Source organism: Calidris pugnax, unplaced genomic scaffold (assembly GCF_001431845.1).
Source record: "Calidris pugnax isolate Ruff unplaced genomic scaffold, ASM143184v1 scaffold247, whole genome shotgun sequence".
Classification (NCBI taxonomy): domain Eukaryota; kingdom Metazoa; phylum Chordata; class Aves; order Charadriiformes; family Scolopacidae; genus Calidris; species Calidris pugnax.
Genome location: NW_015090980.1, coordinates 2,227,283 through 2,251,957, shown reverse-complemented (window position 1 = coordinate 2,251,957; position 24,675 = coordinate 2,227,283). Strand labels below are relative to the sequence as shown.

Genomic DNA, 24,675 nt, shown 5'->3' with positions numbered 1-24,675 from the left:
TAAAAAAAAAAAAAAAAAAAAAGCATCTCCCACTGTGCTATGAGATCAGCTTCCCAGCACAAAAAGCTGACCCAGAGGCCTGAGACGTGTCTGTCTAGTCAGCAGAAAATGGAGATGACCCCTGGGACCTGGGCAGAGAGAACACAACTCTGCAAGAACCTGAGGCAACATTTGGGACGTAACCAGAAACATTTGGCCAGCCTGGTATCCAGGAAGCTACAAACCTTCCAAGCCTGCTTGAACACATAGCTTTGTATCCTGAGACTCCGCCTGCATCTTTTGTCCAACACTTGAACTATTACCAAATACAGCCCTTTTTGGGCAGGCTGCCCTCACCGAGGCAAGCGTGGCTCTTCAGATCGAAGCCAGATAGAGTATGATCCCTATGCATACATCAAAAACGAAACCGGAGTTTTAGGGAAAGCTGCTGAAGGATGCCAGCTGAGGAAGAGAATGCCAACAGCGAGGTCATTGGAGGAACTGCAGTAAACAAGGCCAAGGAGAGGACAATAGCCACTAATAGGTGTGCTCCACCCCATGCCAAGAGCTGAACTAATGCACATTTCCTTCACCAATACATTTCCTGCCTCAACAACAGGGCACAAATCCACCAACTGCTGAAGCGTGCAAGAGGAAAGAGCCTTGCCTACTTTAAGTCAGAACGTGATTGAATTTACAGAAAGGACCACATGGAAAACAAAATTAAGCTTGTAATACGAGTCCTTAGGCATACTCTGTGTTTCTGTCTCCTAGAGATCTGAAGGAAGGCTTTGCCATACGTATATCACACTAATTACAAAGCTTCAGCACTCCTGCCAGTAGCCTGCGAGACCAAGCATTTTCTCCTCTTCTCTTCCTAAGAAAGGAGCGGAAGCTGAGCCTTTTCAGCTCTTTGTGAAAAAAAGAGAGGCTGAGCTATGCAGTTTCAACGACAGCTGAGAAGCCTAAACCACTCCTTAAAACCAGTACCCATATCTGGGGTTAAAGCAGGCCTTTTTCTAAGAGGCCAGATGAGCAGGAATTGCAAAGGCCCTTCTGCTGTCACCTACACATGCTTACAAGGAGGGATGAGCAAGATTCCTTGCTAGTGATCCAGCCCCAGGGCACAGACAATACTTGTTTTCTCACACTGACATGCTACAGTGGCAACATCTCTCTCTTTTTTAAATGTTTCAATGTCAAGCCTTAGCACAAAACGGTGCGTGGTGAATGTCCGTCACGTTTGGCAACATACGGCGTAGGTGCTCTGCAACACTTTGTGAACATCTGCCACACAGCTGTTTGGCAAATGAGGGTAACCAAAGCCGGGGCTCAAATAGCCTCTTCCAGCTCGTATTCCAGTTCGGCCCGATGCTGGAAAAGCTGGCATTAAGTGAGATAACATCAGGCTGGGGAGCGGGAGAGGAAGGCACGTAACAGGGATGATGTCAGCTGATTTAATTCCCCTGCTGCTCTTTTCTCCAGGCCTCCCCTTCCTCAGCAGAGAAATGCAGCGCGTTGGCAGGAGGGGACAGGCTGCCTGGGGACCTGCCAGTCCTTGTCACCGCTATCGGTGTCACTGCGAAGGGGAGGCTGGAGGAAGGGTCATCACCACTCTTTCCTCTCCAGTGGGCAGGGAGGACGAGCGAGAGGGAGCTGAGCAGCTGAATCCTGCTGCACCTCGCCACAAATATACCCTACCTCAGTAGCAAAGGGCACCTTCCTTCTCTGTTCAGAAGCACTGGCTTCAGCCCAAGCCTGAGAGTTTCCATAGCAGCAAGACCTGATGGAATACCTACATTAACATTAACAAAAGGTTGCTTTATCAGTACCAGCCCAGACGATTTTCTTCCAAGCTCGTGCCTAGGAGAGCAGGGTCGTCCAATATCAGCTTTGCATTTTATAGGAGAGATGAAAATATGACACATGCTTCCTGGAGAAGGGCTTACGGAAGATCAATGCTTGTGAGGTCTCATTGCTCAGCTTTCTCTGAGCTAAATTCTGGCTTCTCTTCATCTAATTTACAGAGAGGAATAAAGTCTCTGATGGATATAGGTTATTTTTAAATCATTCCAATGCAAACGCTGCCATTCAGCACAGCTCTCAGATCTAACAGTCCAAGGCAATTGAAAAGGAACTTACTTTCAACAGTCACAAGTCATAAGGAACCAACCTCACCCACTACGAAAGACACTTTTTGAATTCACACTCGTGGATGGACTCACAGCGGAAAACTGTAGTCCTTGCATTCACAGGCAGGGTGGGGGAGGAAAAAAATTCACATCAATCCCATTGAAGAGGTTTGGCTCAAAGGCTAACTTGGAAAGAATTTGTAACTCAACTTCTACACTGAATAAGCAGAAGGAAGAATTTGCCTCAAAATCTTACACTTAAACTTTTCATTAATGCTGGTAATAAAGCATACCTGCTCTTCACAGACCTGGGCCCAAGAGTGAGGCTTAAATAAGTGAGCCACGTCCCTAAAGAAATCCTGAAGGATCATCCAGGTAACTCCACCCAAACTCCTCCCCACTAGGAAGATGACGGAAGGACTATGCTGAGTTCAGCATGAGGAGGAGTATGTTCAGAAACAATGCTCTTTCATGTCAGCTGTGGGTACCAAATTCTACAACCTCAACAGCATCTGAAGGTGGAACAGATGAGGAGGTGAACGCACCACTCTGATCTCCTGACACCAAGAGAATGAGTCAGAGCTGGCAATGCTTGGTGCTGAACCAGAGGACAAACACACCACCCAGCAAGCCACTGCTGACAGAGAAAAGGTGTGATTTTGTGGTAATGTGCACAGAGCTTAGCCAGATGGATGGCTCTGGGTACAACTGCTCAGCACCGGGGGGCAGCCCCACCAAAGAGACAAGAATCCACCACAATCAGGTGAGTAGCAGTATCAGGTTTGTGCCACAACAGGGGTGAAGAGAACAACTGGCACCTTCTGAGTTCTTACCTCATCTTCTCCCAGTTAAAAAAGCCCCAGAAGTCCTCGGAGGTATCAAGACTAGAGCCAAGGAAGTCAGTTTGGTCTCATCACTTACAGAGAACCTGCTGGCTCCTGAGCTGGAAAGAGCTGTCATCATACAGTTGTGTAAGCACCTCTGGAGCTTGAGCTCCCACTCACACCCCCACAGCAGACTCGACAAGTAGGAATGGTTGTGCACCTTAGGCTGGTGTCCCTCGGGCTCCCAGCCAGTACTCCACCTGCAAGGCTGCTGGGACAATGGGATAAGATCTTCACAGCTTGCATAAGAACATGAGGAAACCTCCAGCGAAAGCACCAAAATCCCAGAAAAGGGAAGTACTGGTGCAGCAATAAAATCAGTTTACAGGTGTGAGAGACTGATTGACAGGAGCAGAAAGGAGCAATCGATGCGCCACAGAGAAAGCCAAAGTGAGGATTCTGCAACAGGAAAAACAGTCAACTCCCCCGTCTCAAGAGCAAGAGCACACACGTACTCCACTTTTAGACCATTTCTAGGCTGCCAAAGAGAAAGAAGGGGTGCGTTCTGGCTCCCTGCCCACCACCATCTCATAACGAATCCTCAGAAGATAAGAGAAAAACAAAAGAGAGAAAACATGACCCAGACAGAAAAAAACCCCAAAATATAAAATCTATTTGAAATTAAAAATCAAGCAAAAAAGCTTAATCTACCTGCACTTCATAATTTTTTCCTGCTTTCAGAATGTGTAAAAGCATTGAATTAAAGAAGAAAACCTAGGTGAGCAGCTAGGGCTCTGGCTCTCTCGTAAGGAAGCGACAGTTAAAAAACATACACTAAAAGCCTGGCCTGCACAAGGAAAAAGGGTGTGTTGATACTGTATTCATCCACCCCATTCTCTCTAGTTTGGTAAACCAGAGCAGATTTTGGGGGACAACTGCTTGTCTTGGTTGCTCTCTAAAGTTAACCTCCACAACAAAACCAACTCCATCCAAATGCCTGGCATTAAAAAACCAGAACTACCCAATATTATGCTCACGGTTTCTTTTGGCACTGATCAAGTCGAATCAGTTTCCAATTCCTCCTTTGGTTATTTCTTCAGACCGTGGTTATGCAGGCAATCCTTTGACAGCTGCACCAGCATAAGCAGCACCCTCCCACTCGACTCTGCTGCGCCAGTACAACTGTTTGCAGCCTCACCATGAATCAAATTAGGGAACTGATCGCAGTTAAAAATAAACCAGCACTTTGTTTTGTTTTTTTTAAGGATTACTTTTCAACCCAGGTCAGATCTCCAATCCATTGTGCAGCTGTACAAACAGTTGTATCAGCACAAGGTGCCTGAATTGCTGATGGTTATCCCTGTGCCTAAAGCCAACGTTTGCATTCCCAGCTCACCTCTTGTTTCTCGGCTGCTGTAGAACAGGATTACTTACTAAACTGAACACGTAGGGTATTTTATTGCCGCCGCATAGAGGGTCTCTTTAATGAGACAAAATGAGGTCACACTGATGAGTATCCTCCAAGTAAGGCATGGCTACTGAGCTCCCTTGAGCTGTTGCTTGTCCTAAATTATATGTCATTTTTGCAGTCTGCATGCTGAAATAAATATAAAAACATGACTAACAAAGTCACTGATGCGAATGAACAGCTTTGGGCCAAATTCTGAAACAAAACTCTCCTAGAAATTGCGTAACCAGTAAATAACTTGGAGATCTTCCATTCAAAAAACTCAAGCCTACGTGATGTACAGATTCCCACTAATTTGAAGACCGTGACATTCAAGGAGCAGGGAGTCAATCTGCAGTTTTGGCAACTCTTCAATTGCAGACAAATTTTAACATGGAAACACAAGAAGAAAAATGGAAAACTAAAATAAGCACTAAGCAATGATGAAATACTACAGCCTTTAGAAACAACCATGAGAGAAACAGACTGAAGGTTCTTTTCCCAAATTACCAGCTCAAATACTGTTTGAAACAAAACCAACTGAAAATACTTCCCATTTGACGGCTGCTTGGCAACCTGCTGGAAAGGACTGGGTTCTCAGTTCTCCGCTTTCAGCTGGTGACAGGTATCCACATCAGACACACACCATTATGTAAGGCCTTCTCATTGAAAACAAGGCACAAAAGACTGAATGACCATTAAGGTTTGACTTCTGGAAGAGGGTAGGAGGCACGTTAATGAAACAGCTTCAGGAAACAGGATTTCTACAGCTTCTGTTGTGTCTGCTCTAGAAGGCAAGAATCACAGTCTCGAAGCTGTTCAGCAGCCTTGTTTTGTAGATGTTGTCAACTCAATCCATGAGGACACAGAAGACTGACAAAATTGGTATTTGGCAAATCTCACCCTTCTTTCCTTAATATGCATCTCAAGGTCTAGTTCCATGACAGCTTAAATAAATCTAAGTCGGTGCTCTTCAAACTCATCCTCTCTCCTGAGTCAGCACTGGCACTCACACGATCCTGCTCAGAAAACAGCCTGGCAAAAAAGTTAATTCAGAAAAAAAATAGTTGTTTTTGCCAATGTGGCTTCCTGGACTGGTTTAGTGCCAGTGCCCAGCAAAATGGGAGAATCGTCCAGCAGGGCAAGGGCAGGCAGAAGAGTAATGGTGCCAATTTCATTCAGCTCCAACTCTCCTGAAACCCTGTGCTCAGAGAACAGTCTCACCCTGACTTGAAAAGACGTGAGTTGTTGCTCCCAGCAGAAAGATTGTTCAACTTTTTCACCCCTCTCCTGACGTCTTCTTTACACCAGCATCAGACAGTTAGATTAAGTACCCGATCTGGTAGGAAACTAAAACAGCAATATATATAAAACAAAACAAAAAGCCTTTAGTTTTACGCTGGATCAGGTCCCAAATAGATCTGACCACGTGGTTCAATAATTCCCCTAGCGTCAAAAGAAGGGAGAAGGTGGGAACCTGTGACTAAAGGCAAGGAAAGGCTAAAGGTCAACTTCAAGTGACTGTGAAGCTGCACTCTTACTCACCATAGACAAAGTAACACAACAGGACTATGTAACATTTATACAAGAACACTTTTGTACAGAAGATTTACATTGTACATAAAAAAATCAGCAGACTTCATTCTTCACGTTTTCATTTTCCCCAACACACAATTAATACTTAAAATACCTTTTTTTTCCCTCAAAAATAAGTCTTTCGTTTATTTGTTAGCAGCATTATTTTCAGAGCAAAAGGGCTACTAAAAATATATAGAAGAGAGTGAGAAACAGCCTGTTGTGATTAACTAGGGCATGACAAACAGCAGCAACATGTGCAAGCAGTACCGGGGAGCAAAGCCAGAAGGAACAGTGACAACAACATTATACAAACAACACTGATTCATGAACAACAAAGAATTCTTAGAAACTGCTGCCTGGGTTATGTCCAAGGTTCTCTTTACCTTGGTTAAACTATTAAGAAAGTCACATCAGAAAGCTGACCACTCCTGCACAAGCAAGCTCTTTTGGAAGAGAGAGCTGATCTATCTAAAGGGCTTTACAGAGGACACCGCTGCAACAGCTACTGTGAAGTGACCCATAATCCAACTGGTTTCAGCAGTAATCCACACAATTTAAGTGTGGGTGCTACCTAGAGGAGCTGCCAATCAATACACCAGAGCTCCCTGTGTGCTGCCATACTCAGAAAGGGGAAAGCCTCACCAGATAGGTTTGTAGTGTCACAAAGCTGGGATTTGTCCCCTGCCAAGAGGCACGGTGCCATCACAGCTCTGAACTGGGTGTAGGTACCCCTCCTCTGCTGGAGACCAAACGTTTCACCATTAGCTGTGCACTATTATACCTCAACCCTAGTGACATTACCAGGTCTTCTCAGCAGAATTTCACTTGTTCACAAGGCACATTTCACAACTTCAGCCTGACACTCACTTCCACACCATCAACATCTGGTTTAGCTGCCTCTTGTCACACCTAACGCTGGACACTGCACTGATCAAGCAGTGGATTCCTGGAAGACCTAATTTTGACTCAGATTCAGCAAATTCAATTTCTGCTTGTCATCTCACTGCCACTTGAAGGACAGCACACGCCAAGAGCAGTCTGGCTATTTCCACAGACAATTCACTCCTCCAAAGTTCAGAGTTAAAGCTGTGGCTGCCTCTTGAATAAGCAGCAACTTTCCAGCACTACTGTATTTGGACAATCTTGCAAAAAAAAGTAGGCCTTTCCACAGAAAACAGTATGTTCATGAGCAAATGCTACAACATCTATGTTCCAACAAATCACTAGAATATCATAAATCAGAAGAAGTTTATCTTAAGTTCTGGATTGCTGACACATAGTCACTAGCATTGGAAGTATTTCTCTTTAAAACACATATATTAAAGGATTTTAAAACATTAGGAAAATTTGGTAAAGCCATCACTTTGGACTGCATTTAGACACCTGAATTTCTCACAATTCTCCCATACAAGTAAAATACAGGTACGACAAAAGAAGGCAAAGGTAGAACTGTGGTGAAGCAGCTGCCAAAGCGCTAAGCAGAAGCACGTGGTCCCATTTAGATCAAAGCACAGTTTAAGTGTCTCATGAGTAATAGACTACTATCTGTACAGAGCAAGAATTCACAGCGCTGTCACATACGATTATCAGCCCGTATACAACACGGCTGTCTTCTGGCAGGTAGTCTCTGCTTGTGCAAACCTGAGGCAGTAGCAGTTTTACAGAGGTCAAGACTCTCAGAGGATTCTTCTAGATCTATTTTCCACCGCTCTGAGATGGAATATGAAAAAGGGAGAGAAATTGATCACAAAGAGGCTGAGCTTCACGCAGGGATTCTCTCTCACCCCGCAAAAGGTGACCTCCCAAAGCCTCTTTGACTGTCCTTTAAGAGGATTACGACTCCTACCCTTGGGAGACCTCTGCTCAGCTACTGGCCCACTGATATTTCACATTAATGCTATGTCTTGTCTCTTCATTCTTATCAGCAGAGAGATGTTAGAAGAATTTATAAGGTCACTGCTCAAAGATCAGGTCTTTAAATGGAACCTCTAGTGCAAGAAGGGAAAGCCACAGCCAGCGGTGCTCCTGGGGACTCTGCTTTGTGGCTGCCCCATGCCCAGCTGCAGGTCTGCTTAGCACAGATCAGTTCAGCTCATTTGCACGTGCAGGCCACCAACTGCCCTTGGGAGCAGCCATTTCATCAAGGAACAAGTGAAAACCAGAGATCACCACATGCTAAAAAAATTAGGGCAAGTCTAGTGAACATGGTTCAGAGCTCCTGCACAGACTGTGGCACTCAGCGAGCACTAAGCTCAGGTGAATTTTCAAGAAGCAAGGAGCAGCAATGTACTGCAAGAACACACTGGCATCCCCAATGGAAAACCAAAGGGGAGACTGCAGCAAATTCAATGACATAAATCTGTCACAGACACCAGAAACCAACAACTTTAGGACAATTTTTTCCCCCATTCTTTTGGTTTTTTGCACCTTCCAACAAGACACCATTTGGACAGTTCTGAATGGAGTTTATGAAGCAAGTCCTGAACGATGGACCCCTAAAACAACAGTAATCAGGAATCATTTCTCTTGCCACTTACTAGGGCACAGATGTGAAGCAATCTATGCTGCCATGCAGGTGAGCATGGTTCTTCCTTCATAAAGTAATCAAAGTTAAAATGCATTACGAATTCCATAGTTATGAAGACTAGACCTGAGGAGAAACCTTAACACAAAGGAACACACTGCCAGCAAGGATGTAGAATCTCTGTGAATGGAGACCTTGTATGAGATAAGACACATATACAAGCTAATCCCAATGGATACAGTCAGTGCCAATTTGGGACAAATAGGAAAATGTTCTCCGAAGTCAAAAACACGACAAAAGATCTTCTCAGCTGCGTCTTCAAGAACACTCCATGGTTTTGGCTGTCTCAGGGTACACACTGCAACAGCTAAGTGAAGCCAGGAGTTAAGAGTTTTAACTAGTAACTGTAGAAAGAAGCTACAGGGTTAACCACAGAAGCACAAAAACCACAAGGAGACAAACCCATGAAGAATTATTACAAAAGCTGCAAATGCAGAGGAGCTCAAATTACATTCCTTAAGTAGTTTTGATAAAATAAGAGTGATCTATAGCTTTCCAGGAGACCACTAACTGAAAGACAAACATAAGCAGCTTGCGGTGAACTTGGATTTTTAGTATCTGTTCTTAATTTCTGAATTATGATGCTTTTAAAACAGAAAAAAAAAAAAACAAACAGCTTTGGTTAAAAGAAAAGTGTCAGTTGCTGCAGATAATTGATTTCCACGGAAAACACCACAACTAGGACAAAACCGAACTTCTAATTGCTATTTTTAATTCTGCAGTGACAAAAAACCTCAAGACAAACGTTATATAAGACCATTAACCTCTTTGCTCATAACTGGCACCTTAATTTAGCATTCTACCACACCAGATAGCTTCAACTGAATTCTTAATGCCAAAGTGTACCACTGGCTGCAGCAAGGCAGTGATAGCAATAACGGAAAGGAAAACAGTTCCAGAGTCAGCATCACATACTGAATTTTGCAATTACAGCTCCTTGGGCACAAGCAGAGATACCTGAGCCTGCCCAGCTCTAAAGGAAGAGTATTCTTTCCAGATTGATAATCCCAAAAAGATTATCAGTTTCTCACCAGTATTTTAGGAACACTGAAGAGAAATCAAAGTACACCGCAGATCTGGACCTCCAGCTCACCTTTTGTACTAAAAGTGGGTCAAACCCAAAGAGGCTGTAACCTACTGAAAAGGAAGTTTTGAGCAACTGTTTTTCTTCTTTACAAACCAACCTCTCAGTATTCTATGGCAGTTTAAAGCAGGGATGACTGAAATCTCCAAAACTGCCATGTATTGTACTTAACTGTAGTTCAGTGGCTATCATATACACACATGACTGAGGGGAAAACAAAACAAGGTAATCTTGAAGAACATTCATGTTACCCCCCACTAGAAAAGACAGATTAATCATCTGCACTGATAATAAGCAAGACTGATGAATTTCAACCAGTCTCTTAAATACCATCTTCCATCCATTCTTATCAAATTGTGGCAAAGAATGATGTTCAGGAAAATAAGAGCCTACTTTCAGAAGTTATCGTCCTGCTGTGTGGAAAGAGCTCTATGAATCACCAGTTCATCCTCCTTTGACTCCATTTACTCTCCGAATTCCCTGGTGTGCCTGAATTCATACTCCACCCATGCAGACTGTTAACATCCTGACTTGCATAAAGGAATACTGTGGGAAACAGCACCAAAACACTCAGTAGCTTACTGGCCTCCAGTGCTCCTCCCCATCCAAAAATCCGATTAATTTATCAGAGAAGACAATGAGGTGGGTCAGACACAACTTACCTTTGGCGTAAATCCACACTGACTGTTCCCAGTCTCATTCCTTCACATGCCCAGAAAGGAGTACCAAAAGGACCGCTGAGGGACTTGGGTCTTTTTAGTCAGAGAAGACTGAGGGGGGATCTGATCAATGCTTATAAATACTTAAAGGGAGGGTGTCAAGAGGATGGGGCTGGTCTTTTTTCAGTGGTGCCCAAGGATAGGACAAGAGGAAATGGACACAAACTTGAGTATAAGAAGTTCCATCTAAACATGAGGAGGAACTTCTTCACTTTGAGGGTGACAGAGCACTGGAAGAGGCTGCCCGGAGAGGTGGTGGAGTCTCCTTCTCTGGAGACATTTAAAACCCACCTGGACACGTTCCTGTGCAGCCTGCTCTAGGTGGACTTGCTTCAGCAGGGGGGTTGAACTAGATGATCTCCAGAGGTCCCTTCCAACCCCACAGCATTCTGTGATTCTGTGACCTGACCCATGACTGTCCCAGGACTGAAATGAGGCTGACCGACCTGTAAATCTCTGGATTTACAAAATATTTTATAATAGGCCCCTTTGGGCCTATTTTGAAGACAAGTGCAACATATGACTTTGTCCAGTGATCAGAGACCTCCCAGCACCCCCAGGACTTTTCAAAGACAACCAAGACTGGCATCACTATGACACAGCCACCTCAGCACCTTTGGGTGCAGCCCATCAGGTCCCATGGACTCACGTGGCTCAAATTCTCTCAAGTAACCCCTCACTGTGTTTTCATTTGCTTCTGACTGCTTTTTCCACTTTGAGCCCTGCCGCTGAAGACTTAGGCATAAAAAGCACTGAATACCTCAAGCAAGTCTGTGCCAACTAACCCATTCAGCAGAGTCTTTGTTTAGCCCTTTACTGCTGCTGTAGAGGTAGAAGCCACCTCGTAATTATCAGGGATGTTGTAGTAAGCACTGTCCTGAGAAAAGGTAGCTGTTTCCATGATTCTAAGACAGAAATGCAGACTAACATAGCTGAGTTCGCTCTGTCTGTATTCCAGGTTGTCAAAGAAACCACAGGTCTCTTTGCAGGATGTAAAAGCAACTTGCTGGAAAGCTGCATGACCCCATTTCTAAAACATTTGGCAAAAAAACCTCCTCCTCACTGTCGGCCAGGCCGAGTGATTTTAGCAAAGGCAAGTCAGCTCTGTAAAACCTCAGCAAACCTCAGCCCTCCTGAAAATCCCCAAGAAAGTTTAATGGAGGAACTCCTTCTCTGCTTTAATTAAGAAGAAAAATCGAGATGACAGAATAAGGAACTGAGATTTTTACCCAGACTGCTCTAGGTATAGGAAATGAGATGTTTTACGACGACTCCATGTTCTTACGGTTTTTACGTGCTTAATATCTCAGTGTATCAGGTAAGGGGGAACAGCAGGAGAAAACTCCACGCTGTTCTGATGCTTCTCAAGAGAAAGGAGAACCAAAGGACACCAGACGCTGACAGCCTCGGCCATTGCTGCAGGCTGCTGGCATCGAGCAGGCGTCTCGTCGTGCCACGCTCACGCTGCCAAAGCGGCGGCGCCTGCTGAGCCTGAAAGCTCGCACGGAAGTGTAACACCAGCAAACAAAAGTACATTTTATCAGGCTCCAGAACTCGCAAGTCTCCCCTGCCCCCTTCTGGGAACAACGTGGATTTGAAAACTTCAAGATCTATTTCCAATGATAAAATTGTTTACTTGGGCGAACAACCAGAAGAAAACCAGAAAAAGCTTTTGCCTCAAGCAGGAGTCCCTTCAGCAAATTTGTGGATATTACTAAGTACATCTCCTTCAGCAGTAGAGGCAGACTCAAACTGGATTTTCTTTACCCATACACTGAAGCCACTGACAGAAGCTCATGCCTGCCAGAAAATGGCCTGACAATTCACTACAGCTCAACTCTTATGACTAAGCCCATTTGTTTCTCAGGTCACGATGCAGATGCGCAATGCAGACTCCTGTCCTCTACCCCAATATCTCTACTTACTTCCCCAAAATAATAAATAAAAAAAAGAAAGTAGAGCAACTACAGCAAAACTTGCATAATGTGCATTAACTGCTCATAAACCTTCCCCACAAGTTACGGAAACCACATTCTATTAAGCTGCTGACTGAGACCTGACTTAAGCAAAAATCCCTTTGCAGTGACTTGCCACCCCATGTATTTATCTTGAGATCTTAAATGCAAAAGATAAACAGGACTCATTAGGGCCAGAGGAGAAAAATTCTCCCACTTGCCTCTTCCTCCCACTGGTAACCAGGAAAACGCACTACCCTTTGCCTGTGCATTTTTGCATTTCACAGCAATCAAAAAAACCAGTTGCAGTTTCCTCTTCACCTCCAGAGCGCAGTCCTGCAATACTCTGCTAATCAGAAAACTTCAGCAGATATTCAAATACTTTTCTTTTGTCTCTGCTTTTCCTGTCAGCTACCGAGGAGGAAAGCTAAGCAAAGACCCCAACACACCACTCCCCCCATACCCCACTGTGACAAGGGGAAGGGAATTTCCAAAGGAATGAAGCACAGCTACTGTTCAGCAGTCGCTTAAGATCTGTGAAGGGAAGCGTTTCTCCTTTTGAGGAGACTGACCCCGCAGCAGAGATCCAGGAACTCTCTCCAGAGAGCACACTCTGAGCCACATGTTCCGTGCTCTCCCCTCCCTTTGCAAAGGCAGCTGGTAAGGAGCAGAAGCTGGCTCCAGTACTCAGGAAGCAGCACAAATGTTTTGTTTCCTAGGAATTAGGACAACATCTAGATTTAAACCTATGAAGTCTGAGAGTTATGCATCAAAGCCAAACACAAACTTGCCACGAAAAACCATCACAAGCCAGCTAATCTCACCCTTAAGGCCTTTCAAAACCAGCATTTAATTTGGTTCTCTTCAAGCTCACTGTAAAGCAACTTTACAATTACTATGATATGCTGTGGGGCTGCGACACCACTCTGATCCATCTCCTCTTCAGATCTATACATTGCCCTTTTTTGAGCTGTCTGAGAATTAATTATATGGAAACGAACAGTGTTAGATAAAGGGATTCCAAGCAACTGGCTCTCTTAAAGGAACTGAGGACTACAGGATCTCTGGCTTCAAGGAATCTGTAGCAATACCCATTCACTACAATTAGTGCTGTTAGAAAGAGAGTTTTAAGATCCAAACACCCAAACATGAGTACTACACCCATCTTCTCACTTGTGGCCAAACAAACACACGCTTAGCCATGGCGTGGGTTTTGCCTCTGCCTCTTGTCACCACTAGACCACATCAGAGATGCATCCTGACCTCAGGAAGCTCTGCCAAAACTGCAGGTGCTGCTGTACAAACAGCAGCTTTGAACAACAAGATGAATGCCACGACTTTCATACATTGTCTGCATAAGCTCCACCTACCCCTCCATGTAAAGCCAGGCAGTAACAGTAAGCTTCCCAGCCTCCTGAGATGGGGAATTTCACTACCCAGGAGGACTTTAATCTCACATATGCAGGCAGAGATATACCAGGGAATATCGGCCGTCAGAACCGAGTCTGAGAGTGAATGGAGAGGCACATGCATTAGAATTTCCTCTGTCTTACTGTGAAGATAAAGCCAAACACACATTTTGCTTCAGTTACACTTGTCTTTTTCCACATGAGGAAGCTGAGAACACTTATATTTGGCAGGCCCCAAACAGCATCATGCAGTTTTACTGGACAGCCAGCTTTTGTCTGAACGCTGTTAAAACATATAAAGCCAGGAGAAATACAGTAATTCTTACATCTCTCCCCTGAAGTTCAATAGGTCAGCAAAACGCTCAGTTGATTTGGTTAAGAGATTCTTTAGATAATCATAATGTATCCGAGGCCATCCAAATGGAAAGGAAAGAACTAGAACAGGCTACTGGTTTTGGTGCTTCCACTGAATGTGTCAATGATCTTGTTAAAACCATTCAGTCCCCATGCAAGATTTTAATAATTTGTGTCCTATACCATGAACAATTGAGTTTGTTAACACAGACTTAAATTAGGGCACCTCTTTGAAGCAAATGCGGTGCAGTGTTTGGCTGAAGAACCAAACCCTTTAGCAACTTTTCTGCTCAAATGACAGAAACAGAAAAGGACAACTTAGGAGTACATCAGTTCCACAGAAAGACTTAAAAGCATAAAAGCAAGATTATCCAAACAAATTCACTTCAGCCTGGTAAACAAATTCTTGTGCCAAAAGCTCAAGGAGCAGCTGCTATCTAGTGGTTTCTTCTGCTAACATAGCTCTGAGACACTGCTATTAAACAAAATTTGGGGCTTTCTTAAGCATCTGAAAAAGGTCAGAGAGGCAGAGAAATCCAAGGCAGTTGGATGTACAGTACTCCAGATTATATCGATGCTCAGTTTAATTTATTGTACGAGAAGAGGGAATTGCACATTGCCCTGCGATGCTGAGTGGACACCCATTCTGGAACAAACACAGCAAGGCTTGTAGAGACAGGTAAAATCTTTTACTGGACCAACCATAGAGGATGCCTTCCAGCTCCTGCTGCAACCCCTTCTATTTTTATCCTGCTGATGAAATAATTAATTTAGCTGGAAAAGAAATATTTTGGGGCCCTACTTTTCTATCTAATCCTTCTTTCCTTGGAAAAAGTGCTGATAGCTAGTCACAACGACAAAAAAAAAAAAACACTTACATCACTGTCTACCTTCTCAATACCCCCAACAAAGCAAGCTTTATTTTAAAAGTGTGGTTTTACCACCGTAACTGTATCTACATTAAGGGATTCCACTGGCAGAGCTGCACTAGGCAAAGATGAACGTGCTGATTAACGCAGCTGTCCCAAGCACTTGTAGCAGAAATGACCTTATAAGCACGTCCACAGGGAGTTAAAGCCACATAATCACGTTGCAAATCCATGCTCTCTACTTGATATCAGTTTAATTTTCCTAAGCAGACAACCCTTAAGGGTCACAGGCAAGAAAACGCAAGCTATAACTTCCCAACTTGACACTTCATTGTGAATTTTTCCATGAGAAAGTAACTAACAGAAGTACATTCTCATATATAGTACATTCTCTTGTACAGTTTACCACTAAAAAAAGAAACAGTTTAAAGAAAAAAACAACAAAAAAGAGAGAGGAGAAAAATCTGAGCTCCATGTTAGGAAAAAAACCCAACAACTCCAAGCAGGTGCTGCAAGAAAGTAAACAATGACATGGAAAAAAAAAAAGGATTAAGTAGAACATTTTGGTTTTGAGATTCTGATTAAGTTACAAAATAACGTAAATAACAAACCTATTTTAGACAAATACAGTGCACTAAAGCTAGTACATAATTTAAGTAAAATATATGATACAGAATCTGATGGCCCTTAAAGCTAAGATAGCAGATTTTGTTTGAAGCTAGCTACATCTCGAAAGAGAATTTCATATAAGGATACTCTCACATCCCTTGTAACATTAAAAAAATCCAATATAGCAAAACACACAAGATGCACAACTCAGGGTCATGGAAGGGATTTTGATCCAGGCCCTTTGTTATCCTGTTACTCTTCTGGGGATCAGCATAATCTGCAAGACTCTCAATCGCTCACACTGAAAATCTTAAAGCTGTTAAAATACCTCAGGGGTTGTTCTGTGGCTTGCAGTATGCTCTGGAAGGTAAAGGGCAAAGAATTAACAGACACCCCCAGCAACCCGAGTGAAAATGAAAGGCAATCTGAACCTGAGGCTATCTTCTCAGAAGATACATGAATTGGATGGCTAGTCACAGCTTCAAACCTGGCAAGCTGCTACACATTTTGAAGGGCAAAACCCAAAACTTAGCATTTAAAAATGTCTGCAAGATGGTTTTACCAGACCAGGAGCCAGCACTGTCATCCTTCGGTGCCACCTTCTAGTGGACCTCACGCTTCCAAGGGATCCAACACAACTTTGGCTTTGCAAAAAGAAATAGACAAGAAGGGAGCCCCTAGGTGCCACAGCAGCAGTCCCTGAACACAATTTGTCCCACTGTGCTTCTTAAGCTCCTTCCAAAGGAAAGGGACCTTTAAAACTCCAAATCTTCATTATTACACTCCTCATACACTGACACCAGACAGCAGGCCTCTCAGAATACTCTACCACGCCAGGCAGTCCTCTTCTGAAGGTCTGAAACAAGAAACTCCTTTTCAAATGAAGGGAGGAATCAGACAAACGAAGCCTATATTTAACTTCCTATTCACTGCAGCAGTTGCAAACAAGTTATTGTAAACACTCTACAGGTCACAAATTTCCAATATCTTATCTAAATGTTAAGCTGCTGAAGTAGAGCTCAAAGCTCTTTCCAACAGGCTCTCTAGAGTGCCACTTACAGCAACCAAAGCCACTGGCTAAGTAACAGAGCAAGAAAGCCAAAGCAAAAAGAAAATAATTTGTTAAACCTGATCTATAATAATTAGAAGCGAGCCAATTTGACGAAAGTGCAACACCAACACTGCATATACATATATAAAAATAAATAACTTTTGCTACATGTGCTAAAAAAGCAGAGCACACATTCATTGTGCGCGCACAGACTGTGGCAAGTTTGCTTTTAATAGTAGGTCTGTCTCAAGCATATAAAAGGTATCTTGATTTTTCACACCTTAAATTCCTCTAAAGATACTGGAAGAGCACGTTGCAGTTTCTACAAAACATCAGTCTGCTAAATCAGATTCTCACAGCCATCTGGGTTACAATACATCATGGGCCACATATAGCTAGGGAAGCAAATTTACTCTTCAATTTTCTTCCCCAGTTGAATACAGCATGATAACAAGTGCCAGAAGTGTATCCTCTCAGGCTGAAAGACATAAACTAACAAGCACTATGGGTAGAAAATACCAAGCAGCCTTCTTCTTTGAAGAACATAAGAAAACTGCAAACGATTGCAAACCTGAAACAATAGAAATTTCTCTGCACTCACAGAAGAGTCAACCTGCTGAACTCACTACCAAAAGGCACTGACTTTATCAGAATTTTTAAGGGGTTTTGAATTTTCTTCTGGTTGACTTGTCACCATAGAGTGAAGTACAAAAACCACAAAGTCTGGAAACACTTCACAATCGAACCTGTACCTTTTAATTGCCAGGTTTTAGGAAGATATTTTAACTGCAGCGAATAAAGAGTTTGGATTGCTTTTGGCTGGTGAATGATGTATTACTCTTAACTATTTTAACTAAGGCTATTTGAGTTGAGCTGGGTTTACAAATCCAAATTCACTTTTAAGATAAATGGTTTTTTGTTATCAGGTGAACCAAGTTGTCAATAGGTCCACTGTGTTCTTAATTGCTGAAAATCATATGAAATTGTCAGTCCTAAGGATGCTACATGACTAACAGACAACAGGAATAGTAATACCTTACTTAACTACAGCTAAGAATAATTAAGGAGAAAAACAGAAACCCCGACTTCTGCTATTATAGGAAAAAAATAGCAGCATGTATAGTATCTAAAGAGGAAAGAGTGAAAACTTTCAGATTCCCCATGGTGTGAAACAGTAGTATTTATTCAGTCCGACTAATGTAGGTTTTCTCTCAGTTGTGTAAAATAAAAGATGTGTAATGCATGCCTGATAATGCTTATTGGTTCAGATTTAGCTTACCTGTACACTTTAATAAGTGTATTCTGATCAACACTTGTGGTACAAACTGAGAAAAATTAAGACCTCAATTACACAAAGAAGACTTGTACCTAACCAAAGAAAATGACGCTTGCACAGCGTAAGAAAAAACCCCAATACTTGGTCAAAATGGAAAACAAACCATTCCATATTTGCAAAATTAAGTAGTATTAATAATTTTATACACAGTTAGATTTAACGTAAGCAAAAGTTGCCTATTCAAAATAAACCTCATGGGGGTTTTATTGTGGGAAGCGTGTGGGTGTTTAAGAAACTATCTAAAAAACCCTGCATACGTAGTGTTTCAACACAAAGTGAGCTTCAGAGTGCTTTAACGGTCTTTTTGGGACAGACTTAAAAGGTTGAAGTTAAAAGGTCTTTTCTTTCCGCCCCAGACTTGTGGCATGAGAGAGCCAACCCCAATGAATCTGACAGGAATACCTTCTGCAGATCTGCCACGTAGCTTTACACACAGATCACAGTTTGGAAAAGGGAAATATACCTTCCAGTACGCAGCAAGTGCTGTGAGGGCCTTCCAAAGCTCCAGGACTTGACCAGTTTTACTTAACGATCCACAATGGTACTCAAACCCCACACAAGAGTGCAATTATACCTCATCTTCTACATTAGCTCCAACATTTTCATTGAAGTTATTCTTCAGTTTGATTCGGCCACTGACTAAGACACAGGACTATGCAGCCCCCCAGGCTTCTCTCCCAAATCCTTCCTGCTTTAAATAACTCACTGACATCTGCATTCACTGGTGCACTGATTTTGGTGCTCGAAGCTGCTTATCGCCTATAGTTAGCTGTAATGAGATCATGACTGCCTCCCCACACGTGCTTAAGCTGCTTAGACAGTACTGTCAAAGGACACAGAACAAACAGCCAGCCCTATCTTCTTGTGCCTTTCTCAGATTCTAAACTCACTTTTTGAAACGCTTGACAATACTTTGGTACCCACAGTGGACAATGCTAATCTGTATTCAAGATTACGTATTTTCTATAACTCCACTCTGTCAGTTTAAAAAAAAAAAAAACACAAAACAGGAAAATGCAGCTCAGCTTAGAACTACAGGGGGAAAATAAAAATAGAGAAATATCACAGCAGACTATACGACCTGTACAATAGTTCATTTTTAGATCACCACTTAAGTCAGACACAGGAGCATCCCCTGCAGAGAAGGCACCACATCTCTCCTCTCCCTACTCAGGGAAGGTGTTTGTGGAGCTCAGCACCTTTGGCCATTACCTGCTGCACTTCAAACCAGCAAAGACCATTAGTGACACAGGTCAGGGGGTCTCTCCACCAGAAAAGTGAACTGTGTGACACAACTACTATTCAAACTTGCCATCTCTCAAGAAAATGAGGTCATTTAAGTCTGCTAGCAAACCTGCTTATACCACAGGTACTACTACTGAGTCATATCTTTGTTGATAAAGAACTAGGGGAAAACGGGTATGTTAGACTTCCTTCCAAATTTAGAACAGCACAAAGTAACCCCTTTCAGTCTCTGGAAGACTATCAAGCCAGCCTGTCATCTTTCAGCAATCTAACCTCAGAATAGAAAGAAAAAAAAACCATAAAAACCAGACAATGGCAGAGTTCTGAAATCATCATAAGATAATTCAGTCACTTCAATCACCTAAATAGTCAGAATTGTTAGAGCGTAAGAATTAGTCTCCAAATCTTTGGAAGCTTAGTTCTTAATACAAGAATTGACACCGATTTAATTAAATATAAAACAGGACTGAGTTTTTCACTGTGTCCTAGTGCACTTACCTGGGCGTTCCTGCAGCATCCTCTAAAGATGAAAGCATTCCTTCCAAAAACAGTATCTACATATACTTACTTGAAGGGTTAAATTACAAAGCAAGAGGCCAAAAGCAAGCTGCTTATTTCACTTTGCATGATATTTAAGGTGGCTGCATGTATATTCTGGGCAAAACAGAAAAAAGTTACCTTAGAGGTGTCAGCCAAGCTCTCTCTGTTGAGCAGTCACTGGAATATGGAGCCAACCTCTCACAATCAAGAGGGAGCAGGACGCCAGAAGCAAGTCAGCCTGCAAGATGTTGTATGGAAATCAGTTAGCTAGTGCTAAATTGGTGCTTATATGGATCTTTACTTGCTCATCAATTCAGAACATTTGAGAGCATGCTTTTCCTTATCTGTGGGACCAGAATTCACAGCAAACTCCTTTCAGGACGCAAAGGCTCTCACAGGTTCCTCTGGGCTCTGACATGCTCTCTACCAAAGGTACCGCTGGGGCTGAGGAGACCACTCCCTCCACCCCTCAGCTGAAGATCATCAACCAGCAGGTAGAGCAAAACAGGACGCACGCCTGTTCTTCATCTGGCCTGGTTCACAAGACACTGATGGGTATTAACGAAGAAAGGTTGAAGCTTAGCATATTAAACTGCGGCGGCTGAACAGGCCCTGCTGTAGGACCTAATACAAGGGAGGTAGCACTTGGCAAAGAAGCAGGACAGCTGGTGGAGGAGATAACCTTTCTAACTACAAAAGCTAAATCAGACACAGCTTATCTATTGGAGCTCTCAACCACGTGTAGTAACATCCTACCAGCACAGGCATATTATACACCTCATAACCTTTTTTTTACTGCTTTTATCAGATTTGGTTGACCCAGATCTTCCACTAATATAATTATGGCAGCTACGCCCATGTTATTTTTTAATAGAAACAATTGCACCGATGTTAACTACTGTGGATATCATTATACATCTAGAGAGGCACTCTACTGCAGCCAAGCTTATTCCTGTACTCCCACAGAAGGGGATAAAATAATTTGTTGCGAATGAAACTGGCCACATCCTGACAGGGGTTATGCAAAATAAAAGAAAGCTTAAAGAAGCTTATCTTTTATACACAGTGAACGCCGCACAAAATGCATATAGGCAAGGCTACCAAAATAAATGAAGGCAAATGACTTGCTCCTTAATACTATGCACAGATAGTTTGTACCGATGGGGACTATATAGGAAGCATGGGCAGCCCAACACGCCAATTAAGAGAACTGCATCTATTAGGAGGTAGGTCTACCCGAAGAGCACGCCGGGAAAGCCAAAAATAACAGCTGCTGCCACATCAGAACAGCACCAGCTCTGCGTACAGTGATGCCTGCAAAACAGAAACCAGGCAGCCATGCACAAACACTTCCTCTTCCTCCCCCCACCCCCACGACAGCAGCAACAAACCTGAGATTAACCACGGGCCAGCATCCTGCTCTGCGTTCCCGTCACACCAGGAGTACAAAAGGGTGAGACTAATAGCTGCTCCTCCATACATCTGAAGGGTTCTTTTGGTTTACAGCAAGTAATACAAACACTTGACACGATTCTTGCAGAGCTGTCGCATTTTCTACTTTGCTTTCACTCCTTTTCTCTAGCTCAAATATTTCAGAGCTCACTGGGGACCCCTCGTATTTACTAGACTTGTTTTTGATACACTCCTCCTCACAGACTGAGAAGTCATAAATAAAAGCAGTCATTCCTGGGCCAGTCACATTACATAAACAAGCAAGAACAGAGCCACAGCTCTGCTGAGCTGTGACACACAAACTCTGCAAGTCAAGTTCAAACCTAAACCCTGCCCAGCACCAAGACTGATGGTGTGACACTGTTAAATGCAAGAGCAAACAAATCAGGCTGCAGTCTCCTGTCAACACGAAGTTCTGAGACCGTAAATCCCTGCAGCAACACTCAACTGTGATGCACGTACAAGCTAGTTCCCAACTGGGAGAGTGGGGAATCTGATGGCAGCAAGTGAAGTGCCTGGGTTAGAATGCAATGCCCAAGCAATGGCCAAATCAAGGCCTCTGTCAAACTTTATGGCTTCAGTATCTGCATTTCAACCACAAATGGAAGAAAAATACCTCCTCTAGAGCACAGGCTGTGGATACTCAACTTCAAACCTACCACCTAGATGTCTTATCCCAAGGGAAACCACAAGACGGTGCCACCCTACACCCCCGTGTTTCTGTCAGAGCCCACCAGATCCACGACAACCTTTAGGCACAGGGAAATCAACTGAAAACTGAAATCTAAAAAGACAAGTGACAAAACCTTTTCAGAAACATTTGGTGATCCTCTGAACCAAAGAGACCATGCCCTGTAAGCAGATGGTCAACAAACCGCTCCAAGCTTGTAAGGGGATCGTCATCTTGTGCTAATCAAATTCAACAAGGTCACATTTTCAGAGTTTGATAATTTTACCTGAAACAAATAAGCTCCATATATAGGGGAGGGAAGGAGAGGAGAAACAAACCAGGCAGCTCAGATGAGAATCGCATGCAACTGCATGATTAAGAAGAAATCATAATGCTTCTGACCAAAGGCTAATTAGCTGACTAAGGGTACAGGTCCTACTTCAGCCCGGGCACTTTTTGACCTCTGAGTGCTTGCTGTTCTAACCTTGACTTCTCACTAAGTGCAATGGTATACAAAGTAACTTGCAAGTCAGTTGGCCTACACAATATGCCATGAGAGGGGATCCCAAAGCACATCAAATTTTGCTGTCTAGGGTATTTTCATAAGAAGGACATGCCCAGTACTGTCATCCTGACCATGTCCTGATGACAATGATACTATTCACAAAAGTGGGAGGAAAGAAGCAAGGACTCTACTGTTCCGTTTAATTTTTAAATATATGAAAATATGTATTTTAAAATATGTTTTCATGTAGCTACATAAAAACACATTGTTGTCCTGTTTCACAGTCAAAGCACATGTTGCTCTGAACTCCATTCTGCCAACAGCGCTATGTTCTCACCATTACCCTCGCACCACCAAAATCATTTAAGCACCCACAAAACTGGGGAAAAAAAAAAAAAAAGTCAGCTTGTCTTCAGTTTGATCAGTTCATAAGTCAGGGAACTCTGATTCCCACCTGCACAAACACCCAAGCTGCCACCAGTGACAAGGCAAGAACCTCCCGTTGGTTGCAGTCTATACTTACAGTGACTTAAAAGTGACTGCAAAGCTACACACGGAAGGTGACACAACCAAAACTCCTGGTGACTGAAAGTTGGTCCTAGAAACCATCTCCTTTCTTATCTCAGCAGTGAATTGTGCTCACTTGCTATTTTTTATGTAAGAAACACGCTAACCTGCCTACTGGATAATGAGAGTAGAAACTAACCTAGGAAAGGCACACACACTGGTCAGAAGAGGACCCTGCTGGCATACCCCACCCTTTCCACCCCTGTGGACATCAGAGATTCCTGGGGTAATGTCCTTGTATACAACAGGTTCCCCCTCAAGGGGCCGAAGATCATTTCCCTTGCTCTCCCAAAAGTCCTTATCAGACAGGAAACAAAGGCAATGCCATGAAAAGGACACTTCAGATCCGTATGACAGGCTCTAACCGGGATGGCAGAGGCTGTTCATCCATGTTCCCGGAAATGGTTGTGCTGAAAGAGCCAGGGAGGGTTTGAAACACTCTCTAATGCTACTGGAAATAAAATTAGCATTAGAACATTTCAAATATTGACAAAACAAGAGTTTTATGCAGTTGAAACAGCAACCCAATGTTATCCTGCTATATACAGAATTCACACTTCATCTTCTCACAACATACCGCTTTCCTTCCAGCTCCAAGACAAAGCACTTACCTTAGGTCAGGGCGAAACTAACCCCACCACCGAAAAACAAATATTTCTCCATCTCAACAAGGAAGTGTTACACAGTATTAGGATGTCCCTAACAGACCTAGTTAAGGTTATAGTGACAACATCTAATAACCGATATATCTAATTCTACATTACTTCCAAGCTCCTGACAGAGTATCTGTAAAACGGAAATCACTTCATTCAGTGATATATAAAAAGAATGCAGTATTTTTCTCCATTGAAAATTCGACCATATGCACATAGATCAGTGTATCAGCTGCAGGTGACAGCCCAGTACAAAGAGACTTGCACAAGACATTTTAGCATACTATTTTGTAAGATGAGCTACCAATTAATTTTACACAAACAGGCCTACCAACTTTAGAAATATTACATTAAGAATCAGCAGAGACTGAAGCCCATACTGTTCTGGCACCATTCAGTGCTTTGTTAGCAAAGGTCAATCTTGGGATCTAGCTTTGGAAGCTCTAAATACCAAGTTAAGCCAGGTGAACCCGAAGGGAGGAAAAGCAGATGGAGCAGAAACGCAGCAAGACAAGGTGAAATGGGAAAGGTAGCACATACTATAATGATGGAAAGAAAAATGGGGGCCTTGCTGGTTCAGAGCTTTAAGATGGAGAGACATGGGGCCTGGCACCAGTTTGAATTCAGAGTAGCTGAAAACTAGAGTCAGTCTCGCCTCTCCTAATCCAAGTCCTACTTTGAAACCCCAGGGAAGGCTGTTGGTTACAGTCCAGGTCTGCAGACCCATAAGCACATCCGCCTCCAGGGACTGAAGGCATCTTCCAGCAACCTCTGGGGCAGCCAGCATTACCAGAGCCTGCCCACACCACCTCCTCTGAGGGGGTGCCAGTACCTGGGGACGCAGGAAGGGCCCCCAAACCCACCAGCTTCCTCACCATGTTGGCTTCATGGTAGCACCGTGGTCTGCCGAGTTCCTTCCTGAGAGCTGCTCCTGTAGAAGGGCACAAAGAAGGGGGGAGGGAGGAGGGGGGCAGACGCTAGATCTGCTGGCCGGGCCGGACCCCTGGCAGGGGCAGCAGGGCCAGATGGGCAGGGCAGGGCAGAGCAGGGGGACAATCCTCCTGCCCCAGACGGGCCTCGCACGGGGCAGCACCTGGCTCTCACCCCCTCACA

At 43.4% G+C, this 24,675-nt stretch overlaps 1 protein-coding gene across 1 annotated transcript in view; it reads right to left on the bottom strand.

Annotated features, from left to right (window-relative positions):
• Positions 1–24,675, bottom strand: part of LOC106894698 (inositol hexakisphosphate kinase 1-like) — a 33,979-nt gene that overhangs the window by 9,011 nt on the left and 293 nt on the right. Inside the window, exon 2 of the mRNA XM_014953532.1 lies at positions 24,438–24,493. The gene's annotated coding sequence lies outside the window, so the exon portion shown is untranslated. The remainder of the gene's footprint in view (positions 1–24,437; positions 24,494–24,675) is intronic.